At 32.0% G+C, this 19,233-nt stretch overlaps 1 protein-coding gene across 6 annotated transcripts in view; it reads left to right on the plus strand.

Moving 5' to 3' along the window:
• LOC126854987 (protein capicua homolog) overlaps window positions 1-19,233 on the plus strand; it is a 52,234-nt gene that overhangs the window by 13,996 nt on the left and 19,005 nt on the right. Inside the window, exons 1-2 of one of the 6 annotated variants that reach the window (XM_050602231.1) lie at window positions 5,021-7,458; window positions 7,810-8,129. The exons of 3 other annotated variants lie outside the window; for them this stretch is intronic. The gene's annotated coding sequence lies outside the window, so the exon portion shown is untranslated. Of the gene's footprint in view, window positions 1-5,020; window positions 7,459-7,809; window positions 8,130-19,233 lie in introns of those variants that run through there. 2 more of the 6 variants (XM_050602232.1, XM_050602233.1) reach the window with 2 other exon arrangements.

Below are 19,233 nucleotides of genomic sequence, written 5' to 3' on the forward strand. Positions count from 1 at the left end.
TGTCAACACTTGGCAGCAATTACACGACTGCATCGTCATCCGTTGTTCGATTCGCTCTTTTCTCTCCCTCTCTCTCTCTCTCTCTCTCTTTCTGTCTTGCTTTCCGCAGCTTTTCATTCATCACGACGAACAATACTCAACTATCGCAAATTATTTGCGCGACCAGTTTCTTAACAATCGATACGCGCTGGCAATTTTGGAATCCTCTTATGTCCTGTAACGAAAATAGTTGGTTGCGATTTAAGTAGCGATCAATATACTTGCGCTCGCAATGTGCAGTGAAAAAGGAAAAAAACGGGAGGAAAGGAGAGAAAAAACTTACAACACGAATGCTCGTGTGTATAATCGCACGCTGGCACGTACAAAATAAGCAAGCAGCGAGTAACATTGTCCAATTTACTATTAGTCTCCCGCTCGCTTCGTAATATAGGGCAAGCCAATCGCGATTTGCCTCAAATCTAAAAGATGCATTTGTGCCACATGTAATTCGTCGAAAAGAAAAATTACTATAAAATTTAATTTCTATCCTTAAAATTATACGATATAATTATATAGAGAGTACTTACCTTTCAGGATATGATTCTATACGAGCGTGCGCGTATGCGTAATATATAGGATGGTCCACGTAAAGTGTTACAAACTAATAATATATAAAAATATTTGTCGAAAAGTTGTTTGAGAATTTTTGACGTATTCAAGGATTCTTTCTAATTACATAAACATAAAATTGCCCTGCTCTTTCTCCAAAGAAAGCAGAGAGTGACTTTACAATTTTAAATAGAATATAAAATCTATAAAATGTTCTTCTATAAAATGTTACATATTTGAATTCTACGAGAAAAAACAAATACATTTTATCTAGGACATTTTTTTGAAAAAAAAAATGCTTCTTTTAAAAATTATAAGCATTTAAATTTTAAAGTAGAGTGCATTCAAACTAATGATAAAATTATAAATTAAATGAAAGATTTCCAGACCATTATTTTTTTATTATATTAGATCTTAAAACTTGTCCATTTTTATCTAAACATTTATTAATTTTTTCTACAAAATTTTGTCTAACCTAACCTAATCTAATCTAATCTAAATAATATTTCTGGGGTCATGCTGGCGTAAGTTTCGTTGAATTTGATAAACTTTAGTTTATTATTTATGCCTGTTATCATTAAAGAAGTGACAATATAAATAAATAAGTGCAAATAAATAAGTAAACTGAAACGAAAGAACTCTTATTTTGTCACTTATTTATTACTTATTTAAATAATAAATATTTAAGTAAACAGGATACAAACACAATAATCTCGCATTGTCGCGTATTTATTTATAATTCTCAATCTTATCTATTTAATTCACTTTTTGTTCTTAATTTCATTATTCCTTAATTCTACGATTTTTATCTCATGATATTTTTCGATAAACCTAATAATTTTATAGTGTAATATAATATAGTGTTGTTTTAAGATTTTTGCTGAAAATTTTTTTGTTTCTTTTTTTTGCGATTTTCTTCAAAACAAAGCAAAAACGAGCAAAATTTTAATGGATTTTTTTTCCTAATTTATCGATTCCCCCCACACGCTTCCGAAGTTTTGACATTTAATTTTGGGACACCTTGTATAATTTGAAACACTAAAATCTCTTAAAATGAAATGTGACATGCATTCGTTAAATGCTATGTAAAATTATCGATAGCCTTAGAATGAATTCAATTATGGGGTTTATATATATATATGTATGATATGTATATATATGTATATTGTCTTATTTTTATATATAAATTAAAATATTAATATTACTTGCTTGAATTTGGGGAAAAGGTTTTTGTGTCCGCATAAAAATTGCGCTGCGGAAAATCTGCACGTTCTCGAAACGTCATAAGAGTGATTTACGTCTCGCGCTCATCTCTTAACCATCTCGCCGTATAATACAGTGTGTCGAAGTACTTTGCGCGGTGATTTTAGAATGAACTTGTATGCCGTAGCGACAGCAATGGCGATGGCTGGCGCGCGCAGCCGACGCATGTACGCAAATTATATGTAGACCAGTTGCGAAGGGAGAATGAATGTCTAGCAGTGTGCACGTGACCTAAGGCTAGCCAATAGGCCACGACCCATTCAACAGCATCTCACTGCTCGAGTAGTATAGCGTATTGGTATTCGTTACTTACTACTACTATTATTGTTTTGTATGTGTGTAATAATTTTTTTATTAGCTCTCTTTTTTTTAAGGAATTATCATATTTTTTATTCGGAGCAATTCTTTTTTAAAGAAATAGAGATTTTTTTTAAATAAAGAAATTTTTATCTTTCTTATTCTCTTCATGCGTGTATATACGAACCATATTGCTGGACAGTTTTAATTTATTTCAAATCAATTATTTAATTAGATAAGAAAAGGCAAAATTATTATATTATCTATAAAAATTAATTAGTAATAATTTTATGAAAATTAATTATAACTTTTGGCGTTTAATGGATTAAAAAACGTGAAGCAAAATATAGGTAAAAAAATAATTTAGTGACCTTTTAATTTTAATTATTAAAATCATTCAACTGTATGTTCTACTTTATTAATATTTATCACACATTTTATTTTTATTATTGTATTTTAATTTTAATTAATATTATCCTAAAACTAAAATTTTTATTGTTATTTTACTTTTTTTGCTTTTATTATGAAGTAGATTGTTTATTCGCGTGTTAACGATTGCCTCTATTTATTGTTACTGAAGTAGTAAGCTACTGTACTATATGTACATGACAAGTACATATGCGAATTTATCCCGAACGTTTGTATATAGCCTATGAAAAAGTATTGTTACGTCAGATTTATTTTAGTTTCTCGATCTTAAAGCACATTCGCAATACTTGATAAAAAATGAAGACATACATATATTAATTTATCTCTTCGACAAGCTTAAAAAAATATTGTTGCATACAAATTCTTATTCTTACGCAAACAATTAAATTTAAATAATAACAATTTTTAAATAATAAATGACAACTGTTTCCTATGTGTGTATCCCTCTCTAAAGGTATGTTAACTAAGTGAATTCAGTTTATATCGAAATATTGAGACCTCTTTTCCGCGATGCTGATTGGTTCTATCATTGCGCTTATTTCGTGAGCGACTGTCATTGTATATTTTGACAGTTATATGTGTACTAAGGGGTTAATAGTGTATTGAAAATTGTGTGCCAATAAAAATATATAATGAAAAGAAATTAATGGCGCACGCTTTGTGTTGTCTAACAAATTTCAAAAGTGAAGATTTGCCTTGGAATGCAATGAAATAAAAAAGAATAGACATTCTTGACAAAAGCAAAATTTAGTTTTTGTTTCTTGCAAAGATCTGTCAAAAAATGAGAGAAAGATTTTTGGAATTTTATAAATATAAGCAGAAAATGTTTTTTGCTTATTGTTAATTGAAAATTTTTGAAATCGGGCAAAAAATAGATATTAGTGTAATTTAATTAAAAAATTTGTTTAAAACAAGGGAAACGAATAAAAAAGATTAAAAAAATTTTAAATAATTCAAGCTATAAAAATGAAAAATATAGCAAGAATCGACATTTCAAAAAATGAGGGGAAATGTCAAATGCGCTGATCCCTGTTAAATATAAAGATGATAATAATAAATATATACTAAATTGAATTTGTTTTATCACTCTTTTGACTATTTGAAAGCAACTCGAGACTCTGAAATAGCGTATGACTTGGTCTACTTGGATGATTCATAGTTCGTCGCGATTCAACTAGCAGTTAGTTGTCGATGTGAGACTATCAGCTGTGTGTAATCAGCTCACAAAGAGGAAGGGAGAGGGAGGAACAGTGAGAGAGAAGACAGAAAGACAGACAAACAGACAGATAGGTGGATGGACAGAGAGAAAAGATATCAGATTCATAATCGTCTTGCTAAAAATATATGTATAACGTAACACAAAGTCTGCAAGAAACCATGTTTTTTTTTATTTCTGCTATCATCTATTATAAAACAATTATTTATGCAATAATATAAGTCACATCTTTTGGAAAAAATTTTATTTCTACTTAATCGAGAGACTTGTATATATATAAATCGAACAAACATTTTGTAATTTATTTTGGAAGATTTTTATGTGTGATAATTTTTCAATTAGTAAAATATATTAGTAAGACTGCCTGCGTGTGCGTGTGTGCGCGCGCGCGTTTGTGTGTGGTTGTTTAAAAAAATATATATAAGATTTGATTATGTATAATATTATATATTTACAAATTTACATATTTATATATCTGAATGCCAAGCATACATTTTATCAAAACCTCACTCTTTATGTATCGTAACTCAAAAACTACTCACGTCTCGATATTTTCATCACGGAAATACCATTTCCGTTTCCAACGAGAAATATTGTTGCGTGCATCAATTGCATTTAATTATCAAATATTGTTCTTGTAATTTTTTATTAATATTAATTGAAAGAGTATAATAGCTTAATCTTATTCGTTTTTTTTTAATTAAATTCATCTTTTTATTCATTTTTTTTTTTTTTTTTTTTAATTAAAGACTGGAGAAAATTAATCTAAATTAATCTAAATTTAATGTTTTCGACTTTCAAATTAATATCTTTAAGCTTGTAAAAGAATTTTAAAAGTTTTTAAGAGAATGGATTAGAATATATAAACTGTATATTTATCTCTCGAGCGTTACGTCATTAAACAAAAATAATTAAACTTTTTTTACTCGAGCAAAATTAATTTATATTTAATTTTTCATAAACTTTAAGAGCAAGTTAATCTATATTTGATTTCTCATAAACTTTAATTTTTCTAGATTTTCAAAAAATTAAACTAAAACACCGTTGTGTGTCGCGTAGAAAAATCTCTTTTTTAAATTGAGAAACACAATGTTTGGTCTTTCCAACTAATATTAATTTTCTCCATTTTTCTCAAAAATGAATGGCTGTTGTTTCGATGAATTGGCTGATCTTTATTAATTAATTTCTCAATAATTATCATGAAAATTGCAAAACGATAAAGAACTTTTCTCCTCGGTTCTCCCCTTTTCTGCCTGCACAAAAGGGATGATATTATTATCGGACCCCCCTGTATATAGGTGGGGTGACGACGCGTACGACTACGCTCCTGAAGCTTAGAAGTCCGTGACGGCCTGTGATGACGATGGACAGACGGGCGGATGGCTGGTTGCCGTTCGTTGCCTACATGCGTAGGTGTGTGCTGCTCCGGGTTAGAGATTCTTTCGGACGCTCTCATATATGATACGATAGTATCGATGATCGCGCGTGTCGAACGAGCCATTACGCTGCCACTACTCGCGCGTCAGCGTCAGCAGCGTGTAGAATAACGGAGTGTGCGCGAGTGCATTCGTCCGTGTGCGCCTTGTCTCGGAGCTGTGCGTGGAGGCGGATACATGTCAACCAACGGGAGCGAGCGTGGCTCTCTCTGCCACACCGCATGTATAATACGTATCTCTGTATGCGTTTATGTAAATGTGAACGAGCGTGACAGCTTGGGGTTGTCAGTAAATGCATGCGTCGCCTTAATCCATTCAAGTGATTGAAGTGTATATTCGTACCTATTGGTTGAGATACGAGCAAAGGACGGATATCGTAGAGAAAAAAGTAGTGGTGAGGGTATGTGTTCAGTTAGACTTGGTTCATCGCGAGCGGTTCAGTTGAGCAATCGAATCCCGAGTCGGTACACACGCGTGAGCAAGCGAACGACTGGGAGTGGGGGAAAATTCATCGATAAGGATGTAGAAAGGGATCCGAGGTGGGGGTGGGAGACATTACGAAAGGATCATCGCGAAACACATTTACGCGGATGAGCTTGTCGATAATTTGGTGCTTTTAATCTTTGTTTGCTTCTCCGTGCAGCGATATCGTCGTCGCCATCATCGTCATTATTACCGTCATCGTCATCGTCATCGTTGCCGTCATCATTGTTGTTGTCACAGCCGCGTTATTCTCCCGGTCGGTAAAGGCTCTCCCAGATTGCGTAGCGACCGCGTACTCGATGACATGACACGCGCATCGGTGCACGCGACTCCAAGAAACGATGCTCCAAGCTTCCCGGGCACCGAGTGCAAGAACGAAGCCAAGTGTAAAGCTGGGAAATATACACGCGCGTGTATATATATCTATTTGCGAAAATTTACGCGAATGCAAGAGTGAACTCGGACGGGCTACTGCATTACTACGTCGACGTGTGTATGCGCGCACGCGCGCCGATGCATTTGTGCATGCGTGCATACACGTGCGTGCGCGCGCACCGCCTCCTGGTTCGGCTTTGTATGTGTATTGGTGATTATTTCTCTCTCTCTCTCTCTCTCTCTCTCTCTCTCTCTTTCTCCCTCATTCCTGGCACGGCAGAGCCCACGCTGGATAGGAAGCGAGCGCGTGTAAAGCAGTTGGTCGCATGTTACGAGCATCCCTACCTGCCCTAGGAGTTTTACTATATCGTCTCTCGTCTATTTATACGATGATCATATACGCGGCTCTGTTTCTGTTCCCTCCACTCTTCCCGCGCGCATCTTGCGTTTTTCTTCCTCCATCGTTCTCTCTCTTTCTTCCTCCTCTTCCTCTCTTTGGCATGCATTAATTTCTTTCCCCCCACTCCTTCGTCTCTCTGGTATATCGGTATTCCTTTCTTTTTCCCCCACTTCTCGTGCTCACTTACCTCCCACCTCCATTCGGATACACACACGCACACTTTTGCTTTCTTCTACATCTTCTCCTCTTTCCCGCTTCCTCGCTTTTCCCCTCCTCGTGAGAGCACATCTTTCTCTTTCTCCTTCACCTCCACTTCCACTTTCCGTCTTTTTGCCCCCGTAACGAGTTACATCCACAAGTTGGTCGAGTCCGAGCAGAGTCGTGTCTCGGCGATTCTATTCCCCCCTCTCTCTCTTGCTCTCTTTTATTTTTTGTCTCACGGAGCTCTTTTCGCCGTTGTACTCTTACGTACACGCGGAATGCGCCGCCAGGAATTCTCTCTCACAATGGATTTATCGTGTTAGTGAAAGCGGCTTGAGCGTGTGTGTGTGTGTGTGTTTTCCCCGGCAGTCTCCCGAGAAGAACGGACGGACGAACGGAGGAGTGAGCGAACAATAGTTGGAGGGAACGTGTGCGCGCGGGACTTGACTCCGAGAGCGAAAGCGCCCAGCGACCAGCAACCATCGCCGAGTCCGAGTCGAGTCGAATCAAGATGGAGCTGCTAAACGCGTCGAGACCGCACGGATCCAACACTACGTTTCTTCCTTAACGCCGACACTCGCTTCGTTCCCGCCGCCTAAAAGTCCTCTACATTCTCGCCGGTGTATTATAATTTTACAATCTCGAAGAAACGACGCGCGAGGACGTTTATGCGCCGTCAATTCGGATGGTTTTTGATGATTCTGTCTTTGGGCTATCTTTACGCCGAATACCCCGCAGTTTCATCATCAAAGTGCCATTGTGTTTCGTTTGTACGTGGAAGGATTGTGATTTTTTTTAAGTGTTTTCTCTCTCTCTCTCTCTCTCTCCTCCCTTCTCTCTTTCTTTCTTTTATTTATCTCGCGAGTGTCGTGCGTGATTTTCATGCTCGTAGTTTGATATCAAACTCGTTTGCATTTTTTATAAAATTGCATTTTTGCCAGTATGTCGATTTCATTTTGGTGCAGGAGTCGGTGTATTGTTGGTATCGCGATGATATCGTAAATAATCGCGCTTGTATATAACGTGCGCGCAGTGTTTCTCTCTAATCTCTCTCTCTCTCTCTCTCTCTCTCTCTCTTTCTTTTCTTTTCTTCGTAACGAGATTACGCCGGTTCTCCATAGTGCATCTTCGCAGACTGGTACACAGCAGTGTGATGGTTCACTCGAGTGCGTCGGCGATTACGCTCTCTTTCTCGCTCTCACATTGTGGGTGTATGTATGTATGTGCACGGTAATGCTTTTGCACGATGCGATTGATCACGCTGCGGCGAGACCGTCGTCATCGTCTAAATGGAAAGTGCACTCGTGGTGTACGGGATGCAATTGAGCGATGAAATGGTGGTGCTCCTCTCCACGCTGAACGCCACGCCAGTTGTGGGCGGATTTACCGATCTGGAATTGTCAGCTTGCTCTGTCATTTTCGACGTTGCCCCAGACGATGAGTAAGTCTCTTTCACTTTATTCTGCCGAAGTGATACACATGTCTATTTCAAATTCACAATCAAAACTGCATCAATATAATGATGCGTTAATGGTACATAATTTTAAATATCCTATAATTAGGCCGGCAAACTTCAGATGATTATAAAGGATACCAAAATAAGCCAATTTTGGCTGTAAATCCATTCGCAAATGAGCTGTTTTGGTGCTAGAGAATCTCGCAAATCCGAAATTGATTTTGATAAAACGTGTTACACACGTGTAGGAAGAGGGGAATTAAATAAATGAATTTAGAGATTTCCAAAAACGATTCTAAAGGATGAAATTATCCCTTATATCTAAAGCGCTTTTTTGCTTTTCTCGATATATCTCGAAAATTATATGTGAGATATCAAAAAATATTTTATACAAAAATTTTACGATAAAAACACCTTCAACTATTTTAATATAATTTTGAGAAAATAATTTTTTTTTAAAGATTTTTGCTTTTGTTAGTCTTTGATTCTTTAGTTTAGCCAAAACGACTCATTTGCGGACACGAGTTTATTGACAAAATTGGCTTGTTTTAATGTTCTTTATAATCCATCTTAAGTTTGTTGGTTTATTTCTGGGACACCCTGTATATTACAAAGTAAATTCTCTTTGACAGAGCTTGACATATATATTTATATTAAAACAAAACATTCCTCTATTAAATTTTGTAATGGTACAAAATATTAAAGGCACATTATTGCGTAATTCAAGTTACAATCATACAGTTTAACAAATTATTTTTGTATAGATACTAATCGCGCGAGAGTATAAAGATAAAGATTAACTGACGCTTAAAATGGATAATCATCTTTATTCACCATTTTTTTTTAACGGATAATTTCGAGGGAATGAAAAATAGTTTTTGCGAAAATATCATCATTACGTTATATATGCGCGTTCAAGTCGTGCCACTTTCGATAACCGAAAATCCGCGAATATTTTCGTCTGAAAACGAAAAGTTCAAAGTTGAATCGACTTGCGATCGACGATAAGATTATATGACACCGCGCGTGTGTGCATATCTGTAACTCATCTCTTCCGTAACCCCATTCTCCTCTAATTCTTCTTCTTCTTCTTCTTCTTCTTCTTTTTCACTTTCTGGCGCCAACTCTAGCACGAGATCCGATATATATTGATTCGTTAAGTTCATTGATCTGTTTGAATCATAATCGTCATAGTTTCACTTAAATATTTTGATCAGAGGCTTATTTGTTACATAAAAATAATATGATTGTAACAGAAAGTTTAAATAGAGATTGTATGAAAGGAAAATATATAAATATTGGCGATGAAATTTAAATTTTGTGGATGAATAAAAATATTTAAAACAAATAAGCCAAAATGATCAAATCGGGAGGGATAGATAACTATATATATATATATATATATATATACAGGACAGAAAATTGGACAGATAAATGCCTGATATTCATTTATTCGGACAGAAATTCCGAATAAGTAAAGTTTTTTTTTTTATGCTAAGGCCATGCTACGGCCTAAGAAGAAAATTTCATTACAAAGATGCAGTAACATTTTATTGCAATTTAATTTTATCTAGTTTATTGTAAGCTTTATTTAAATTATTAAGAGCAACATAATGAATTTTTTAAATAAAAAAAGATATTAATTGAAAGAATAATATAACTGCTTAACTGAAAAAAGTTAAATTCATTGAAAAAATATTTTATTTAAAGTAAACAAATATATTATTTAAAAATCAAACAATCATATTTGAACATCAGTATGGTTGGATCATTCGAAGCATTATATTTTTTTTTGGTTCCAACAAAATTTATTAAATGCAAAGAAACTTTTTTCTCTATGCACATGTACGTATACGTGCACAATTGAAGGATTGAAAGGAGATGGTAAGAATTTGTTATCTATCTATAAATTTAATCGCGCGAAAAAGAGGACATTTACCAAGATTCTGTCACAAAATGAACGACGTTTATCAATCGTTACGTATTATCGATACGAATTTATGACTAAACTTGCCATATTTGCTTCGATTTTTAAACAGTAAACCAATGTTGCGTAATCCAAGCGATTTAGTCGCAATCTATGATCTAGAGCTGCAAGAGTGTTAACATTGAAATACAGATAGTGTGAGAAGCGTGCCGTTTTTTTGATAACGTAATCTTACAATATTCTTTATATTATAGAATTTTTTATCAGCATATAATTCTCTTACCTATTTTAATTTTGAATTTAATGACAACTTATTCGTTAAATTTAATTTTTATATTAAATGAAAAATCTATGCTTTGTGATTTATAAGACAAAAAGATATAGCGCACTTTTTTATGTCTTTTTTATCATTCCAAATGTTTTGGATTAGCGAGCGAGCAAGCGTAAAATGAGACAAATTGATTTTACGAAAATGATTTTACAGGCGCGGATTCGCGCGATGATGCATGCTTTATATTGATTGCGTTATCGTACGCCGATATGTCTAAAATATCTCTCTTCTTCGTACATAGATGTATATACTTTGACACATTGTTTATGTTGGACTGTAATATAACAATCTCCGTGATTCCGTTTTACTCTTCTTTCTGCGTCTACGCGTTTCGATTCGTATTTTACGAAGATTTACACATGTATGATAATTGTTATCGTATGTACTGAGCATCGTTATCAACGATTTAAATATATAACGAGCCTGTTCTTTTTTTGCGGGGTGGGGGAGAGGATTTGGAGATCTTCTGAATACTTCTGATTCATTATTCGATTAGCTCTGAAATTATCAATGAGCGAAATTAATCAGGAAGATGCAAGATTTATGGCTGGAACAGCGTTCGTTGATGTCATATTATGTATATTTGCTATTGGTTAATGCCCATGATCAGTCCATTGTCGCGGTCTTTGTTTCAAATAAACGCGATTTAATCTTTTTCGAAATAATTCTTTTCGAATCTTTTTTTTTTTTTATCAATACGACTATCGCATAGCTCGTGATTATTAAAATTATAAAATTTAACGTATATACCTATATGTATACAAATAATATCTCAATAAGATAAATGGAATATCAAAACGTTACTTCCATTATCTTATATAATTGTATAATGTGTTCAAAAGTATCGTGAAAAAAAGATTAAATGTCAAAAGCGTTTTGCGGCAAATATAACAAAACGGATCCTGCTGCATTTTTTATCATACTTATTCAGCATAAAATTTACGCTTCGCAATTAAATAATCGTTGAATTCAAAGCCAGAGGAATCGCGGCTTATTTTTATTTTATTTAAATTCATTTGAAATTTTTAATCTATAATTTTCTTTTGTGCACAAACATTTTTAAAATAGGGGGATTTCTTTTCTTTTATTTATTTATTTTTTGTTACGGAAGAATTACCTTTCATGCGACATTACTCTCTTTTCTTTATTCTCTAAATTTGTGAACTTTCGTGATCTAACTTTACAATCCAACTTTTGATGATATTAAATGCGCGCGCGCATATGTGTGTATGTGATATTTTGAGATTAAAAGAACCAAGTTTTTTAAAAATCGGATAAGAAACCGGTATTTTTGGATGAAGAATTGTTTTGTGAGTAAATTTGAAAGATAATGCCAGTTTTCTTCGAACAAAAGATGGTATGGGAATTAAATCAATTTTATTTATTGAATCAGTAATCAATTTTAATGGATGTAACTGAGCTGATACTACTTCGCATTTGTTTAATCAATTGAATTGGAATATTTTTAAACAGATTAATTTTGATTTTTATAATTCAATGGTATTTTTTAATGTTTTTTATTTTTAAAGTTTCATAAAAGTTAGAAGAAAATTCTCTCAAGCATAGTTAAACTTTTGTTATTTTTGTTATTTTGTGGATCAGAATGAGAGAATAACACATCTGATTCTTAATTTTAATAAATTTGATGCTCATTTTCAAAATCATGCATCAAAAGTTAATAAATAAGCATCAAAATTCGATTTTTTCTATAAATTTTTGAAAATGGACATTCTGAGTAATTAATGAGATAAAAAACCCATTTTTGGAGAGTAAAAACAGATTTTACCGAATTTCTTATCGTTTTAAGTTTTTATTTTTTTTCTATTTTTTTAAGTTCTGACATATTACATATACGACTTCCTTCTTCCCTTCTTTTCTTTCTTTCTTGTTCTCTCCTCTTTTTCACTCTATCTTTTTGCGATCAGCATGCATGTACAGGTGTATATAATACGCGTTCGCGCTTGGTCGTAATGCTGCGTCTGTGCAGTTATGTACGTGTTGCAGCACACGTGGGTTTAGCGTGTCACGCGTAAATCCGCGTCATCGGTAACGAAAACGCCATATAACCAATTTACAGATTGAATGAAACAAATTTTAACAAATCAAATTTATCGATTATTCTAATTTAATGTAATAATGCTCTATAAAATATAATACTATTAGACGGATATGGAAAGACGAAAGAATATAGTTGATTTATATTAATATAATGAGCTTAATTTAATTTGACTTTATAATAATTATAGCAATTTTTCTAATTATGTACATAATATTTTATAAATATGATATATGAGAAACATATGTACCAATAAGAAAGAATTGATTAAACAATTGGCATTAAACGAACCAACATGACGATATGGAATTTTATTTTTATTTAAAATTGTTGGTTTAATATTATTCCATATAAACTAAAAAATTGCCTAAGAATTCAGATAGCGTGTCTGCAAAAAAACACTTTGTTTGGAGTTTTTCTTACAGTGTATATTTGATACTTCTTTGATATGTCGTAAATATTTGTTGTGTATTTTTAAACAATATGGAGAAATTTTTTTGCCAATTTGAATTGCATCTCGAAGCAATGCGAGCGTTACTCTTCGGTGCATCCATGATTGTTGCGCGAGCATGTGAACCTTATTTCTTCATAGAGCATTATTATCCTGGGCGTTAAACCACGTGCATCCAATATGTTTCACTATTTTGAAACCCGTTACACGCGAACTTTCGCTCGTGTGCTTGCAATGCTCCTCTATATGCAATTGCGCTTTATTATGTCTCACAAGGATAACGCTATTATTTGTTCTTATGAACGGTTTAGAGATCAAGTTTTTTACTTTTTTTTTTTTTTTTTTTAATCTTTCATCTTATTTTTAACAAAAATTTTGATTATCGAGATAATTGTAAATGTAGACAAATATTTTCTTACATTGTAAAGATATGTTTATCGTAGAAAACTATATTTTTTTTTTTACGCTATTTTTTTTTAAGTATATGGAAATTCTCGACGTTAAGATTTAATTTAATTTTTTTTAAATTTAATTTATGATAAATCATAATTTAATACTATGAAGTTTTTATTACAAGCAAAAATTGTTCAAATACAATTTCCTTCAAGAATCGTATCAATTTCATCGGACACACCCGGTATGCTACGCGAGAAATATACATCAGCCGTGTAACACGCACACACAACTCGACACGCTCGGTCGATGTTTGTGCGCTTTCTCTCTCTCTCTCTCTTTCTCTTGTTTAATTACAAAATATGACGTCATGACGGTGTATACTGCTGTGCTACTGCTGGGCATCGGTCAATCTGTTTATGGAAGAGACTTGCGTGCAACTCTCGATTGCGATTTGTGTGCTGTGAAGCGGCCCTTAACAGTCTCCGCGTTTACGCTAATAGTGTGTGCATGTATTTGTGTGTGTGTGTATGCGCGCGCACGCGCATATACTCGTCACAGTAAGACGAACCGAGTAAATAATTTGCGACCACCTCGCGTGTAGCCGCGGCTCGAATGCACTCTCCCCTTCCGTAATGACTATTGTCGGGAGATGATCGTTTTCATTTTCAACCATTCGGTATTGCCGAAAAATCAATGATGATTGCATATGTGATCAATAATTCAGGGTGTCTACTTTCTAGAGAAAAAAAACCTAGAAAACCTAAAATTGTTAGGGATTTCATTTTTACCTTGAAAAATCAGGGAAATCTCGTGGAATTTTATTCGAACTCAGAGAATTTTTTCAAAAATTCTTTCTTTGATCATTTTGTTCTTATAGTTATTATATTTATATTTAAATTTAATATTTAAAATTTAAGTGACTTACTCTTTCTTTGCATGAGTGAAAAGAATTAGAAAATGCAATCAAGGAAAATTTAAAAAAAAATTCTCTAATTTTACTTGAAATTTTGAACAAATTATCTGAAAAATCAGGAAATGCTCAAAGAATTTTTTTCAAGCTTCGAATAGACACACTGACAATTACAAGTATCGAATCATCATTGAATCGTGATTAAATTTTGCTGCAAGATGTTGAAATTAATCTTTTGTCATCTTGTATGTAGAATAAATAGAATGGATTGATTGATATAAAATTCATTGCTGTTACACGAGTAAAACGTGATTCTTAAAATATTTCTGTTATTTACATGGAAATAATCTTAATCGTACGCGCATTTGTATAACTCCCTTATTTAGTAAACGATATGACACAATAATCACTGAATTTTAAAATAAAAATTTATAACAAAATAATTATATTCGATATTTTATATAGGATAATGTTTGTAAATATATAGTTTTTAATAATAATTAAATATTTATTATATTCCGGCGCGCAAAGATCGCGCGATGTCGCGTACACTAAAGCGAGTACATACGTAGAGAGTAACACATGCAATATCATGCGTATACGTGACGATGGAACGTTAAAGGGCAATGTCACGCCATAATGAACTTGGAAATTCATCGATGCTTAGTTTAAATCGCTATAAATGTCACTTGATGCGCCTCTAACAGATCACTTTTCCTATAGTGACGCTCTACTGAAGTATCCTTATCCCGCGTGAAGAAAGCATATAAGATACAGAGAGAAAAGTGTTTAGTATCTATAACTATAAAATTTTGCGTAATAAAATAATTATGTTTGAGATTTTCATTTTTATAATTATTATTGCTATAATGTTAGAATATGTAATCACTTTATATGCATAGTTGTGTGCCATTATGTGTGTAAAAGTTCTAAAATATAAATTATAATAATTTTAAATATTAATGTACGTAGTGAAATATTAGTAATGCATGATAAATAAAATAAACTTTTTTGGATCTATTTCCAATAAATAGAGTATACGTACTATATTGTAAATTGTATTAATTTGTCGTTTAATACATTTTATATTTTTAATAGATTGATTTTTTTTATATTTTCTTCTTTTCAAAATTTACAATTCGTAAATTTTTCAAGTGTAAAATTGACTTGGTATTTATTAAAAATTATAATCTCCTTTTACTCGCTTTCTTTCTCACTTGTAAATGTTACAATTTATTTTGAAAATTAAATTATGTTTTTAGTTGAATAGCTCACTAATTCAACTTTAGATCAAATTTTTGTTAAGAAAAATATTGTTTGTATAGTTTATTAACATAAATTATTTGTCAGAATTATGTGTATCTTTTAACTAAATTTTTTTTTAACTAAACTCTTTGAAGATAAAATCGAGAAAAATCTTACCAATAATTGTATGCAAAGCAGCGTTCACGTGAATGGTGTCTGCAACTTTTTAACGAGTCGTACATTCTAACGATATCATTATCTACGGTATACGCCGGAAGTCGCACCGTATTTATGTAGGCGCGATTTGTTCACGCATGCTGCAATGCCTGGATTATACAAAAACTTTTACTAGCTTTGGTGAGGAACACACACACACACACACACATATATATATTACATATTTCAACATGTCCACTTCCTGAAAAGGCCTGGAAAACCCGGAATTCTCAGGGAATTTTTTTTTTTGCATCTGGAAAAATAAAGGAATTATCATGGAATTTCATTGGAATACAATGAATTTTTTCAAAAATTTTTATTTTAATAATTTTGCTATTATATTGTAAGCAATTTCCAATCCGCCGATAAGCCAAATTGTGAATAATGTGTTCAGAATGTATTATAAACAAACTTCTATCTCTATTTATATATTTAATGTCTTAACAAAATATTGAATATATATGTTCTTTATTTTAATTTGTAGTGACAAAAAATGAAAATTTAATACAAGTTAAAAATTTTGATCTTAACGAAAGAAACTATTCAGCTTTTTTCAGTTTCACATTTGTAAATGTAGCACTTGAAACTTTAAGTGGCTTTATGTTTTTCTTTCGTATGAATAAGTAGTACTAGAAAACGCGTATAATAAAAAAAAACTTATTTTATGAAAATGTCATCAAAAAAAATCTTCAAAATATTTTCTTTACCTGGAATTTTGAACAAAAATATTTGGAAGATCAGGGAATATTCATGGAATTTTTTTACAATATTTGAGTAGACATTTTCCTGCATTTTCAGTGCATTGTGAAATGTGATTACGCACACGTCGTATCGTATAAAATTACGATTTAATTCATGAAATTGTATCGATATTTTTTATTATGCATTTATCACTAAGTGTATTATTTGATTCATTATCGTTTTCGTGCACTTGAATAGTGTTGAAGTAAATATATAAATAGTGATTTTTAAGAATCAATTTTTTAAAAAGTTTACACGCGTTAAATTTTTTAAAATGTAGTCGATCACAATTTATATTTATATGCGTATAGAAATTATGCTTTTATCATATAAAAATTATTAATATAAACAAAACAATCTAAACAGCTGCAGGATAAATAACAATTTTATAATCGGAATGAAGGAGCAAATAACTAATGTTCTTATAAAGAAATTTTTTCTCGCATTGACAATTAGACAAACATTTAATTAGAAATAAATAAATTAATTAAATCATACATAATTATAAATAATACAAATTGCAAAAATAAAAATCAGAAAAATAAAAGTTCAATTAAATAATAATTTAGTAAACGTTTCTGTCTCAATCTGAATTCTCTTCAGTGTAAAAAAATTGAGAATTATTAACATTATTAATATTATTATAATTATAAATTAATATTGTTATAAATATTTTACATTCCGTATAAAATGGACTTATGGATTGTTGCAAATGCATCTACTGAATGAATAAACAATATTGTAGATGAAGCATGGAGAAAACATATTTTTGCCACAAATCACAAGTCAATATAAAATTTAATAAAATTTGGATTATGGACAGCATGATTTCCTTATGGCGTAGCCGGAAGTGCAGGAAGTGATAAACCAGTAATACCTGAACGTTAAGAAGCACAATTGTTTACGGTTGAAAAAAAAAAACTTTTACCTGCCGCGAGTAGTAAGATTAACACCATCATCGCTGACAATTACCTGCTACCCTGCCGAAGAGTGTCAAACCCTTGAATCTCTTTTGAGTCGGATTCACAATCCGTTAGTATGGGATATCGCTTGACCGATAGATTATTTACACAGTACCGAATGTCTATTCTATTTTAAGGACAAAAAGATTTCCTCGACACGCAGATATCGGTTAGAAAAGAGAGGGAAAGATTTTCTAGAACTCCATTTAAAATGAACAAGGGAATTGCAGGTGGTACAGGGGATGGGATTTATTGGCCATTTTCTTTTTGCTATGTCGCAGAAACTCTAGTGGTGTTTTCCTTGTGTTTTTTTATTCTTTTCATCTCGAATTTCCAAAAAGCAAACCTGACAAACTGTCAGAGTGCAGGAAATATTGTATATTTTTACCGAATAGTATATATGTATGCAATTCACGATTCTTAATAAATCAGTCGGAACTCTTCTTTACAGCCGAATATAATTGATGTACACAGCATTATAATTACAGTGATGATATTGACCCATGACTAGCAAAATATAAGGTGTTTTCATTTTTTTTTTTTTTTGCCTATTTTAGTTGCAATGAAGAGAATTGCACTTTTTAATATTTCTATTATATATATATATATATTGAATATACATAGTAACAAGTTCGACTACTCGTAATTGAAATTTTTTAATACTAACAATATATAATTGAATATAAATATTAATAGGTATTTTATATAAAATGAAAAATATTAAAAAAAAAAAAAAAACTAATAGTAATGTGAGAACTCGTGGGATTTTGTCTGTCACGCAATAATCTGTCATTGCTTAATTTTTTATTATTATTAAATAACCAGCAAAGAGATGATTTTTTAACTATTTTTGTCTGGTTTGCTAGAATTAATTTTACAAAGGGCGACCTCTCTACATTATCTTTTTTTTAATAAATTCTGGATCATTAACATAATCTTTTAAACAAGGTCATCGTCCAATTAATTATCATCAAAATTATGAGTTTCAGAGGCCAAATCAGTTTGTAATTTTGTTTCTAATATTGACTCAACTTCTTTTGTAGCAAATCTAATTCTGATTCAAAATTTGAAATTAAATTATCATCCTCATCATTATCTAAATTAATATATTTCACAGAATTTCTTCCCAAAATTTAGGAAAACAATTAATATTTTTCCAATACAGGAATGTTGTTCATGCCAACTTTATTAAGGTCCGTTAAATTATTTTACTTAATAAGATCCGTAAAATTAAAGATTACCTTAGATTACCTCAAGATTACCTTAAAAATACCTAGAATTACCTACAGATTATTTGATATTACCCTTAGATTACTTAAATTTCTTATTAGATTACCCAAGATTACCTGAGAATGCTAAAGATTATTTAAAATTACCAAAAATTACATTGGATTACCCAAAATTTTCTTTGGATTGCTGCTGAACTAGTTCTTGTACAAAAATTACCTCAGTGACCAACCCCTCGGTGAAATATGATGCATACATTAACTATAACTGCTTATATGTATCATGGAATATAAAATAAATCTTGATTATTAACATATTATAAAATATAAAATTAATAACAATTCGCATTATGAGATGTAAAATATAAAGTTTTGATGCAACGAAATATTGAGGACAATTGTGGTTTAAAATAAAAGCTTTAATCGATATTCTACGTCGATCGGTTTCTCATCCTTATTCTTATCCCCAGATTTTCCAAAAGGAATTCATTATTTTTCAATATTTTTGAAAATATCGATCGATTTCGGACTTTAGCGTATAACGCACATGTATTTGTATGGGATGACATGGGGCTCTGTGTAGGAGCGACCGACTCATAGTCAAGGGCACTCATAGGCAAGTTTCAGA

This window comes from Cataglyphis hispanica, chromosome 15 (genome assembly GCF_021464435.1).
Source record: "Cataglyphis hispanica isolate Lineage 1 chromosome 15, ULB_Chis1_1.0, whole genome shotgun sequence".
Taxonomy (NCBI): Eukaryota; Metazoa; Arthropoda; class Insecta; order Hymenoptera; family Formicidae; genus Cataglyphis; species Cataglyphis hispanica.